The 12500-nt window shown below is 47.6% G+C and overlaps 1 long non-coding RNA gene across 3 annotated transcripts in view; it reads left to right on the top strand.

Annotated features, from left to right (window-relative positions):
* The first annotated feature begins 2397 nt into the window (after positions 1-2397).
* LOC135094352 (uncharacterized) overlaps positions 2398-12500 on the top strand; it is a 66789-nt gene continuing 56686 nt past the window's right edge. For all 3 annotated transcript variants that reach the window (XR_010263766.1, XR_010263757.1, XR_010263768.1), the window contains exons 1-2: positions 2398-2612; positions 10441-10777. This is a non-coding gene — a long non-coding RNA (uncharacterized LOC135094352). The remainder of the gene's footprint in view (positions 2613-10440; positions 10778-12500) is intronic.

Genomic DNA, 12500 nt, shown 5'->3' on the forward strand with positions numbered 1-12500 from the left:
TTCTTGTTCTTGTTCTTGTTCTTTTTCTTTTTCTTCTTTTTTTAAGTTTGATGTAGACTTAATTAACTGCTTATATTTTTGTGTGCTTTTCGACTTTCTTTTTTGTCTGGTTGTTTTTGTTGTTGTTGTTGATGTTGTTGTTGCTGTTGTTGTTGTTGTTGTTGTTGTTGTTGTTGTTGTTGTTGTTCTTACAGGTACAATTTTGTACTACCCTCCTTTTCCTTTCTTCTTCTTTTTCTTCCTCCTACGGTTCCTCCTCCTTCTCCTCCTGCTGTTACTCCTTCTCCATTTAGTCCTCCTCCTCCTTCTCCTCCTCCTCCTCCTCCTCCTCCTCCTCCTCCTCCTCCTCCTCCTCCTCCTCCTCCTCCTCTTCCTCCTCTTAGTCCACCTTCTCTTCTCTTTGAATTATGTCGAACTTCTAACCCTGAGGGACACACACACACACACACACACACACACACACACACACACACACACACACACACACACACACACACACACACACACACAGCCTCCTTTACTGCCCTGAAGCGTTTCCTCTCTTTTCTACCCGCGCCTCCTCCTCCTTCTGCCCTCCCTCTCTGTTCTCCCTCGTGCCGCTCTCCTCTCCTCTCCCGCGCCTGGCCGCTGGTGATGAGGGGGCGCGGCGCGAGGGAGGGACAGGTGTGTGTGGTACAGGTGAGTGTGTGTGGCATAACTCGGGGTTCATTGGTGTGTGTTTTGTCGCCTCGTGCTCTGGTTTGTGTAGGGACGCGGCTGAGAGAGAGAGAGAGAGAGAGAGAGAGAGAGAGAGAGAGAGAGAGAGAGAGAGAGAGAGAGAGAGAGAGAGAGAGAGGAGCTGGTTGTATATAATTAACACGTTCATAAGATTAAAAGTGTGGTGTTGTTGAATGATGTGTGTGTGTGTGTGTGTGTGTGTGTGTGTGTGTGTGTGTGTGTGTGTGTGTGTGTGTGTGTGTGTGTGTGTTTGAGCAACTTCCGAAACAGTATTTTAGACAAACTGCCACAAACCTTCTATAATTCGTAACTGTACTGCACGATGGTAGAAAAAGAAGGAGAATCATACGAACAAAAAAAAGAGAGAGAGAGAGAGAGAGAGAGAGAGAGAGAGAGAGAGAGAGAGAGAGAGAGAGAGAGAGAGAGAGAGAGACATGAAAAGCAAACCGTACACACATAATAATCCTCACAAAAAAAATAAATAAATAAAATAAAATAAAATAAAATAAAATAAATAAATAAATAGAAACTCAACATGTAGAGATAAGCAAAACAAATATTTATTAAAACTAAAATAAAGAAAATAAAAAAAAAAAGACAAAATCAAGGAAAATAAATATTAAAACAAAAACGAAAAGCGCATACAAGGACGAGCTAACAAGGGCATGAGGGGCAATAAGTAACGCCACGCGACCAAGATCAACACTCAGCCTCACGCCCCTCACAGGAAGCCGGAGTTAAAGACGCGTTACATCTGAATTTGCCGGCAGATTTGGGCGCCGCCTCCCACCACCACCTGGCGTCACGGGCAGGTGGATAATTGGAAAATTCTTCTCGCCTTAAGCAGCGTGAAGATTACCTCCGTAGCCTCCATGCCGGTAAGGGAGAGAGAGGGAGAGGGTAAGGGAGGGGGAGCGAGCTAGGCAGGGCGGTTGTGATGGTGTCAGTAAACAATTTAATTTTCATAAGTTCATGCTGCGTTGTGCCCCATGAGAGTCGTGATGTGTGTGTGTGTGTTTGCTTTTTTGATATTTTCTTTTATTTTCCTTGTTTATTCTAGGCTGCTCTTCCATACTTTTTTTTTTTGTTGACTTTTGGTTTGTATTACTTTTATTCTTTCAAATTTTTATTGCATCTCTCTCTCTCTCTCTCTCTCTCTCTCTCTCTCTCTCTCTCTCTCTCTCTCTCTCTCTCTCTATCTATCTATCTATCTATCTATCTATCTCTCCCTCTCTCTCTGGTGTTTCGTTCAAGTTTATTCAGTGTTGTAATTGAACAAATAAGGTAAATATTTTTTACAAGTGTAGTTAGAGTGTTCCGACATGTGGGTATTTATGTTCGTATGTTCGTATTGATCAGTAAACAAATAAATCTGAGTCACATAAAGGAAATCATCTATACAAGCGAAGCACTGACCAGGGCGTTGAGAGGTTCGAGACGTTTTGCTCATCTCTTCTAACTCTGATCGATAAAATATGTTTCTCACTGTACTCCATGCTTCTGTACTTGATGGTCAGGTGTACTCTGTGCACAAAACTAACAATCCTCTGCATTTCGGAACATGAACTCCTGAGCAAAAAGATGCAATATGAATGTAACCGTAAGTCTGCTCGACTCTTGCTCTCGGAACGTTAAGCGAGTCAGATGGTTCGTTCGGCTGTTCGAGATCAGAGTCACCACCGAACGCTTCCTTCCCGCTGGTGCTGATCCCTCTTGTTAAGTCTGCTGATCCGTTGCGTTATACGATTAACAATGCCCTGAAAAGAGACAGGTGGAGCGTTAACACATCTTGTTGAGGACAAGTGGCTGTGACGTGAAGTTTGTGGACATGTGGTGACCTGGTGGATCATACGCTGTTTCAGAAGGAAGACAGGAAAGAAGACTTGTATATTTAAGTATGACATCTATTTTATTGTGTGTTTGTTGTCTGTACCGTCTGCCTTATGCGGTCTTATTGCCATCTAAGAAGGAGAACGTCTTTATTTTGTGGCATTGTCAGTGAATATTCGTTAACCCCAACAAACAAATCTTTTTGAAGACGTCTACATATGAATCTTGCCTGTTGATTACCAAGGCATCGTCGCCGTCGAATTTGGTTCCTCACAAAAGCTAGATCCTTAATGTGTGGTTGTTAGCTAGTTGTGTGAACGAGTGAATGAGCGAGACTTGTGTGAGGCATGAATACGTGTATGAGTGAACGAGCTAGGCTTCAGTCATAAGTGTTAAGTTGAAGTGCGCGGCCTGGCGCCGGGAGATCACCTACCTCCAGCCTTCTGTTCACACCTTCTGTGAATAAACACCTGCACTGTTACCTGCGTTTCCTGTGCCCCTGCTGGTCAAGAGTCGAACATGGCGCAGTGAGTAGGATCAGGACAAGGCTGCAGTGGGTACGGCGCAGAATGGAGAAGCAGTTGGAGGCGCTGGCTGCCCTGCTAGCGCGACAGTCGGAGCAGAGTCAGGCTCTGCTAGCGCGACAGTCGGAGCAGAGTCAGGCTCGCGAGGAGCGTTTAACCCAGCTGCTGGAGAGAGTGGGGACACAAGCTCCCAGTCGCACCACGGCGAGCAATGAAGGCGAAACCACAGCCCGCAGCACGTCTACCCAGGGCGCGAGGTTCCCGACGTCCGCCACCATCATTCCTCACTTAACGGCGTCAGCATCTTTACGTGAGTTCGACACGTGGCGCCATAAGTTTGAAGGATACGTAACCCTCGCCAGGATAGACTGTCTCTCCCTGGCTGAGCAGAGGGCGGCACTCGCTGCTGTCCTAGACGACGAGTGGACCCGTACACTTCGCTACGGGATAAGCTTACCGAGAGACGCGGAGTTAAGAACCATCCTCGATGCAATGTGTGAGTACCTGCGAAGCCAGCGCAACATCATCATGGATAGAAGAGACTTCTACTCCCGCGTGCAAGAAACGCAAGAAGGTTTTGACGACTTTTTATGTGCTGTTAAGGAAATCGCCAATTTCTGTGACTTTTGCGACCAGTGCATAAACCATCAGCTGCGTGACAGAATTGTCGTTGGGACACGAGACGAAGTGGCTCTGAAACGCATGCTGGAAAACAAGAAACTCACCCTTGAAAACGCCATAGATATTTGCAGAGCATCAGAGAGCGCTAACCAGTGTAGTGCAGTACTAAGGGGCGGCTCTCACTCTTCGAGCCATGGTGTGAACGCTGTCTCGAACTACAGGAAGGGCAGTTTCGGGGGCTCAAGCCCCACGGGCTGTTATCGTTGTGGCAAAGATTGTCGCAGTGACAAAAGGGGATGCCAGGCAATAGATAAAGTGTGTCGTAACTGCGGGAAAAGAGGGCATTTTGCGAGTGTATGTCAGCAGACAGTGAGGAAACGACGAGGAGCTTCGAGGAGTTCCTCAACTGTCTCTCCTCATCGCGGTGCAGGCCCGAGGCGGGGAGCCAGTGCCAGTGTATACCAGCTCTTATCAGGCGTATACACAAAGACGGTGACGGCACGACCTGCGCCCCAGGTGCTCATTACCGCCACACATCCCGCTGGAAGAGACAAGATTACGTGGACTCCTGACTCTGGGGCCGAAACGACCGTTATTGGCCTCGACACGGCAACACTCCTTGGAATCCCGCCCTCCAGCTTGGCGCCCGCTGATGGTGATGGACTTTATGCTGCCGGTAATCACCCCCTCACCTGTGTAGGAACTTTCTCGTCGCACTTGCAACTGGGCGACAGGGAAGCTGAGACTGTTGTGAGCGTGGTGAAGGAGGTGAAGGGGGCGCTGCTTAGCTGGTACGATTCCATCGCTCTCGGAATCCTCCCCGAAGATTTTCCGGCTCAAATCCGACCGCTACGCAGGGAAGAACAGCACACCGGCAACAGCTCCATCAAGTACCCGACCGCCTCGCAGCCACCTCTATCTACGCCCACAGAAGTGATCAGCTGGCCTCATTCCTACGACCCAACGCCACAGCAGCGTGCGGGGCACGCTGCTGCTGTGATCAAGGCCTTTCCCAGCGTCTTCGAAGCAAAGGAAGGTTTACGTGCAATGGCTGGTGGATCCATGGCCATCGAGTTGACAGACGACGCTCGACCCTTCGCCGTAACAGCATCTCGTACAATCCCTTACAATTGGCGTGAAGAAATTAAGAGCCAGTTGGAAGAGCTGCTTAACAAGGGAATCATCGAGAGTGTGGACTACCCTACGGCATGGTGCCACCCCATCGTGCCTGTCCCAAAAAAGACATCTGGTGTAAGGCTGTGTGTTGACCTGACACGACTCAACCGTTACGTGAAGAGGCCCGTGTATCCAGTGCGCTCACCTCATGACGCCATCGCCTCGATCGGGACCGGAGCAGTTTGGTTCACCACTCTTGATGCCAAGATGGGGTATTTTCAAGTCCCCATTAGAGAAGAAGACCAGGATTTAACCTGCTTCATAACACCTTGGGGTCGGTACAAGTTTCGGCGAGCGGTTATGGGTCTCGTCTCGTCTGGAGACGAGTATAACCGTCGAGGAGACCAAGCTCTCGGCGACATACCTAACACCATCAAGATCGTGGACGACATCCTGGCCTATGACTCCACCTACAGTGCGCACTTAGCCCATGTCATTCAGATTGTGCGGCGGTGTGACCAGCACGGCATCACTCTCAACCCACAGAAGTTTACATTCGCGGAAAGAGTGGTAGATTACTGTGGTTACTCTGTTTCTGGACAAGGCTACACGACAGACTCAAAGAAAGTTAAGGCAATCTCTGACTTCCTACGACCACAGCACATCACCGACTTACGATCATTCATGGGTCTTACAAACCAGCTTGGAAGCTTTTCTCCTGCTGTGGCTGCAGCTGCACAACCCCTCAGAGATCTCTTACGCCCGAAGAACAGTTGGTGCTGGTCTCCTAACCATGAAGAGGCGTTTGAGAAGGTGAAACAGTGTCTCGTCAGCCCACCTGTCTTGGCATACTTCGACCCATCATTACCAACGATGCTACAGACTGACGCCTCAAGGATGCACGGATTTGGATTCGTTCTCCTGCAGAAGCACAGTGACCAGTGGAAGATGGTGCAATGCGGGTCAAGATTTGTTACAGACACAGAGAGCCGCTATGCAGTAATAGAGTTGGAAATGGCTGCAATCGTCTGGGCAGTCAGGAAATGTGGCACCTACCTGAAAGGACTCCCTCACTTCGATCTAGTGCTCGACCACCGCCCGCTGATACCTCTCCTCAATAGCAAGTTGTTGGGAGAAATAGAGAACCTGCGGCTGCAGCGCATGAGGGAGAAGCTTGCTCAGTATTCTTTCACAGCAAGCTGGCAAAAGGGATCGACACACTGTGTGCCCGACGCCCTCTCACGTGCTCCAGTACAGGACCCAGTGGAGGAAGAGGATGCTGCTACTTCTGGTGACCTCGACCCTCTCCACTCAGCGGTCATCTCAGCGTTATCTGCCACCAATGAGGACGGCGTCCGCTTAGCACCACTCCAGGATCAGACTGTGGAAATGGTACGTGCCGCAGCAGCAAGAGACGGGGAGTACTGCTTGCTCAAGAACGTCATCATCGAGGGCTTCCCTGATCATTGCCACGACCTCGATCACCGCTTGCGTACGTACTGGCCGGTGCGCAGTCTGCTGGCCGTAGACGACGACCTGGTGGTTTACGGGCCGAGGCTTCTTATTCCTCACAGCCTCCGCCGAGAAACACTAGAGCGACTCCATGACAGTCATCAGGGGATGGAGCGCACCAAGCGACGGGCCCGACAAACGGTGTACTGGCCTGGTATGGACAGAGACGTTGAGAACGTCGTTTCTGGATGCTCACTATGCCGTCCACTCCTACCAAGCCAAGCCAACGAACCTCTCTGGCAGGACACGGACACACCCAGCAGGGTGTTTGAGTCAGTTTCTGCAGACTACTTCCACGCAGCAGGCCGTACATACCTCGTGTATGTAGATCGCTTGTCTGGGTGGCCTCACGTGTCTGCATGCTCACGTCCAGCATCGGCTGATCAGCTCGTTCGTGTCCTTCGGGGTGTGTTCGCCGACACGGGCGTGCCTGTTCTCCTGAGGACTGACGGTGGACCGCAGTTCACTTCTTCATCGGTACGGCGCTTCCTGGCTCGATGGGGGGTGGAGCATCGTGTATCTTCACCTCATTATCCACGCTCCAATGGTCACGCCGAGGCAGCGGTCAAGTCCGTGAAGAAGCTGATCCTCACGACCACACAGCAGGGACACCTGGACGAGGATGCGTTCGCTCGCGGGTTGCTGGAACTGCGCAACACTCCGAGGGCGGAAGGGCGATCACCAGCACAAGTCCTCTTCGGTCATCCTATGAGGTCCTGTGTCCCGGCTCATCATCGCTCATACGCTCAGCAGTGGCAGCGCGCTGCTGATGAGTGCGACGCCAAGGCAGAGCGACTGAGGAAGAAAGCGAAACTTCGCCACGACGCGTCCGCCCGTACTCTTCCTCTCCTGCACCTCGGTGGCCACGTCGACGTTCAAGATCACACGACAGGCCTCTGGGATCGCCTGGGTGTCATCGTGGCTGTTGGGCGAAGGAGAGACTACCTCATCAAGATGGGCAGCGGTCGCGTGATGTGGCGTAATAGAAGACACCTACGCCCACACAGACCTCTTGCTCCCCTTCCTGTCGAGCAGCACACCGCTCATGGCGGTGCAGCGCTTCAGCATCAGGGTCACGAGGAACACCACCATCCCGGCAGCCCGGAGCATCAGGGTAACGGGGTACACCGTGGCCGAGAGCAACCAGAGCGTCGAAGCAGCCGACAGCGTAGGGAGCCGAGACGACTGCAGGTGCGGTGGCACCGTAGCACCTACGATTAGTCGTACGTGTTCATTGTACGCTGTGTTTGTTTTGTGTATATGTACCGTGTTTTCTGTACTTCAATCATTGTAACTTTGTTTCATGTGTTACGGTAGCCATAACAAAGATAAGGAATCTTCCTTATGTCTCGGGGGAGGTGTGTGGTTGTTAGCTAGTTGTGTGAACGAGTGAATGAGCGAGACTTGTGTGAGGCATGAATACGTGTATGAGTGAACGAGCTAGGCTTCAGTCATAAGTGTTAAGTTGAAGTGCGCGGCCTGGCGCCGGGAGATCACCTACCTCCAGCCTTCTGTTCACACCTTCTGTGAATAAACACCTGCACTGTTACCTGCGTTTCCTGTGCCCCTGCTGGTCAAGAGTCGAACACTTAAAACGAAACTATTACTGAACATTTTGTGGTGTGGCCTTTCTAGCATTATATATATATATATAGCCTGAATATTAATTGTCATACTGTAACCAGACTGGAGGCTTGTGTTCCTTGCCAACAACAACATTTCTATTCAACATTCGGCATGACGCAAATTAGCCCAACTTTCTCGCCACCTGAGAACACTCAAACATTTTAACAAATAATTCGGTGTCTAACAAAAAGTCATGGTTAGTAATTTGGTACTATTAACCAGTAATGGGCTTCATGGTTATTAGTACATCTTTTTTGTGTATTTTGATATATGGCATCATCTTTGAAAGTAACGAAATTAGTTTTCATTGGTATCTTATTTGTGAGATTTGGATCTGTCTGGTTAAATAATTTCTAGATAAGATGGTTTGCTTTACAAAGCTACACCCGAGAGTCATTTGTGTCTTCCAGATGGGTGGGAAACTGCCTATGAAAATAATGAAGAGACACTTAATTTTGCTTGGGAGGAGAGAGTGGGGACAGTGTGTAAGGGAGAGGGTGAGAGGGAGGTGCAGTGTGGCAAGAATGGAAGAGTTACACTCTGGTAAAGTGTGGTGGACGCTCTTGTGGCGCGGTCGTCCCTTGTAAGAATGTCAAGTGAGTTGTCTTGTTTGATATTCACGGCCATGAATGTCAAACTGTTGAAGCCAGAGATGTAATGAGGCTGCTCCTTTAGGAAGGCAGGGATCAGGATGCAGTGCAGTGTTGAAAGATGTTTTGCTGGGGTGGGCTGGAATAGACGGACATCCGACAGAGACGAGATAAGAAAGCTGAGTGAGGACTTTGTCCTGTAATGGAATCATTGAGACTGATGATGGTGATGATAGTAAGTTGAAATATTTAGAAACAACTATATAAACATGAATTATTGTATCTTAATAAGTATATGCTTTAATCAACAAATTCAGAACAAAACTCTGACTTAAACGTATAATGTTTTAGTTTTGATAAAATAATGGAACAAATGAAAATGCCGATAAAGTGAACACTAAATATTAAACGGAGAAAACTTTAAACTTGTTATGGTGGTGGTGGTGGTGGTGGCTGATCTGTCAGTGTCTATAGGAAAGACGGTGTAGTGTCATCGAGGGCAACGGGCCACACCTGTTGGTCCGGGATTAGTGCAGAGTGGGGAAGAAGCGAAGGGCGTGGCGGCACAGGTGAGGGCAGTGAGCTGGAAGGAAGGAGGGAGGGAAAGGGAGAGAGGATTAAGGTGAAGGATAGTAATGGAAAATGAAGCGATGATAAGAGTGAGCTGAGTGGCTAAATAAGGGAACGAGGGAGTCAGTGAGTGAATGAGTGAGTGAGGAAACAGGTAAGGAAGGCGAAAGAAAAAGAAATACTCTTAATAATCTCAGCATGAATTTATGAATCTCTCAAGTTGCCTTAAGTTTTTATTATTTATTTCAAGCGCGTTCTGCACGACTGGTGATCGTGAGAACTAAAAACCGTCGTATGTTCACACCTCGACTCCCTCCCAGCGAACCCTGCAGCCGCCGCCTGTCACTCCCACCACGGCCACCGCTTTGTTAACTCCCTCACTAGTGTTTGGTGCAGCTTTCCTTATCATTTCACTGCTATTTGGTGCATCCTTTACTAACTCCTTCACTACTATTTGGTGCATGTTTCCTTAATCCGTTCTTTACTATTGGTACAGCTTTCCTTAATCTATTCAGTACTGTTTATTTGGTGCGTCCTTCCGTAACCCCTTCACTGGTATTTGGTACAGCTTTCCTTAACCCTTTCCCTGCTATATATATATATATATTTTTTTCTTCAATTACCAGTAACATTTTAGACGCTCATTTTTGTGCTTAACTCTCTTGAATATTTTTATAATCTAAAAACAAAAGACAAAATTAATCTTTATTTTCTTTTTTTGTGTGTGTGTCTTCACGCAAACCATTTTTAGTGTTGAGGCGCCCATATCAATAAAAGGGTTAACTGCAAATCACTCAGGTTTTGTTTTATTTTGCAGCCACCTCTAGACAAGATACTGGCTGGAAAATGGAGAATCTATTCTTTCCATCCTTTTTTCTCTCTCTTGTAGGGATTTAAGAATATTCTATACAGTGTGAATTGTTGCATGCAGCTGTGAAAGGGTTAAGTTCCCCGTTCCCCTTCTACGTGTAATTGTTCCCCTTGCTCTTTGCCTGCTGGAGGATTTTTAATAGAGAAGGAAAAAGTAGACTGTGACATTTACGACACGCCATATGTGCTGAGGAGACTGGAATTACTTTAAACTGTCCATCTTTTTCTTTATTAAGTGTTCCCGCTGCGTGTCTTTGTTTCCCTTCATGCACACCGACTGAAGGATTTTTGATAGCGAAGAGGGAAGTAGAGTGTGAAATTTATAACGTACCATATCAATTGAAGAGACTAGAATTCTTGTAAACTTTTCACTTTTCCTCAGCCTGACCTGCTCTAGTGTAAATGAGATTAGGAAAGAGCCTCATACTTTCACAATCTTAACACCTTTTTATCTCTTGGCACAGGGAGACTTTGACACGCCCCGAATACCTAGAAGTACAAATCGTGCTGAAGACAAGTAACGGTGCATGGGCGTGAGGTGCTAGAGTGAATAGAGAGTGATGCAAGGCTGAGAGTGGAGTGCTGGTGTGCCTCTAGCAAGACACCCAGGCACACATGAGGTCACCGGGGTAGGGAAGATATGGCCCGTGATAATGGCTGCTCGTCTGGTTGTTGAGGTCTCCCAGTGTTCCCTCAGCGTGGCACTGTGATAGCCTGACCAAGTGGCCTCGTCCATAGTCATTGCCAGGCATCACCTCCCCTGCATCTGTGTTCATCCTGTAGACACAGAAGGAGGTCTGGGTGAGTACTCAGTTCTTACAGCTTACTTTTTCTTCTTGCTCAACGGTTTGTTTTGTTTTCATTCCTTTTTAACGTAACTGTCGAGTAGTCTGTTCTTGCATCTTATCTTTCTCCTTATTCGCCTTTTTTTTTTTCATTTTTTCTTCTTTTTTTAATCATTGCCTGCCATTTCAAGTCCTGGTGGAAACTGAAGCATCTCACTCTAGTACAGTTTACAGTTCCTCTCTACCTGATGTTCGCCATTTGCGTGTGTTCCATTTCTGCCTTGGTAATGTTTGGTTTTCCATCTGTCCTACTCGTAGTGCTGTAAGGGAGTGTGCTCACTTCGTACTCTGCGCTTTCTTCATGCCACAGCACCTCATGATTAATTCCTTCAGTATCACCACGTCGCTATACTTCTGTTCTGTATTCTATTTAATTTAGGATTTAGCAAAGTGGTTGGAGTATCTCTGCGTAACCATTCACTACAATTACAGCTTTATTTACTCCGTTCTGGCCAAACGCAAGTAATTTTGTGGTGTTTTGGAATGGTATGTTGTGGTGAGTGGGTTCACAAGGCGCAGGAGAACATTGGACATTATACAGTCGTGCCTTTTTTTTTTTTTTTTCTTTTCGTCTTTAGCATGTCAATAACTTACTGATGGACGCGCTTCACCTCACGAACTGAATGACTTGACGTTCGTCGTTTTCTTTGCTGTCATTACTTTTTTTTTTTCTCACTCAGTCGTTTAGATTCATGAATGGCTCAGAACAGATCATTTCGACACACACAGACACACACACACACACAAAAAAAAAAAGTAAAGAAAAGATAGAAGAGGAAAGTAAGATAGAAGTGTTTAAGCTCAGTGTCTTGAATATATTAAAAGTAGGAGTACATGACAGTAATGATAACGGAGGAGGTGGAGGAGCAGGAGGAGGATTTCTCTCTCTCTCTCTCTCTCTCTCTCTCTCTCTCTCTCTCTCTCTCTCTCTCTCTCTCTCTCTCTCTCTCTCTCTCTCTCTCTCTCGTTATAACAGGTTTTAATTTATAACTTTAACGTTTATAGATCATCATCATCATCATCATCATCATCATCATTCATCACTATCATCATACACAATTTCTCCTTCACTTCCTCCTCTCTCTTCCTCCTCACCCTCTTCCATTGAAACAAGGAAGAGAAACAAGAAGATGAAGGGAACGCGCGGCAGGTAGGCTGGGGTATGGAGAGAAAAAGGGAGAAGAGGCAGGGGAAGGGAGAAGGGAGAAGGGAGAGGGGGTGGGAGAGTTAGGGGCTGGGAGGTGTGGGAGGAAGGAGGGTGTGAGTAAATTCCTGCGCCTCATTATCACGGGCTGAGGCTCACCTGTGATTAGGCGGCGTCAGGTTGGTCACAGGTCGTATCCGTTAAGTTAGTGAGACATTACAGGTGTAGGGACGGACGGAGGGGGAAGAGGAGAAGGGGTGGAGGGAGAAGAGTGACGGACTGAGTGAGGGTGGAAAGGTACAGGGATGAGGAAAAGAATAATTGGTGGAATGATTCTTTTTATCATTCTCTATTCCTTATCTCTCTCTCTCTCTCTCTCTCTCTCTCTCTCTCTCTCTCTCTCTCTCTCTCTCTCTCTCTCTCTCTCTCTCTCTCTCTCTCTCTCTAAGGTAAAGGTGAGTGATAGACAGTTGGGTTGAAAGCAAGAAAGTAAGAATAGTTATGTGGAAGAATAATGGCAATAATTAAAATGCCA

The sequence above is a fragment of the Scylla paramamosain genome, chromosome 3 (genome assembly GCF_035594125.1).
Source record: "Scylla paramamosain isolate STU-SP2022 chromosome 3, ASM3559412v1, whole genome shotgun sequence".
Classification (NCBI taxonomy): domain Eukaryota; kingdom Metazoa; phylum Arthropoda; class Malacostraca; order Decapoda; family Portunidae; genus Scylla; species Scylla paramamosain.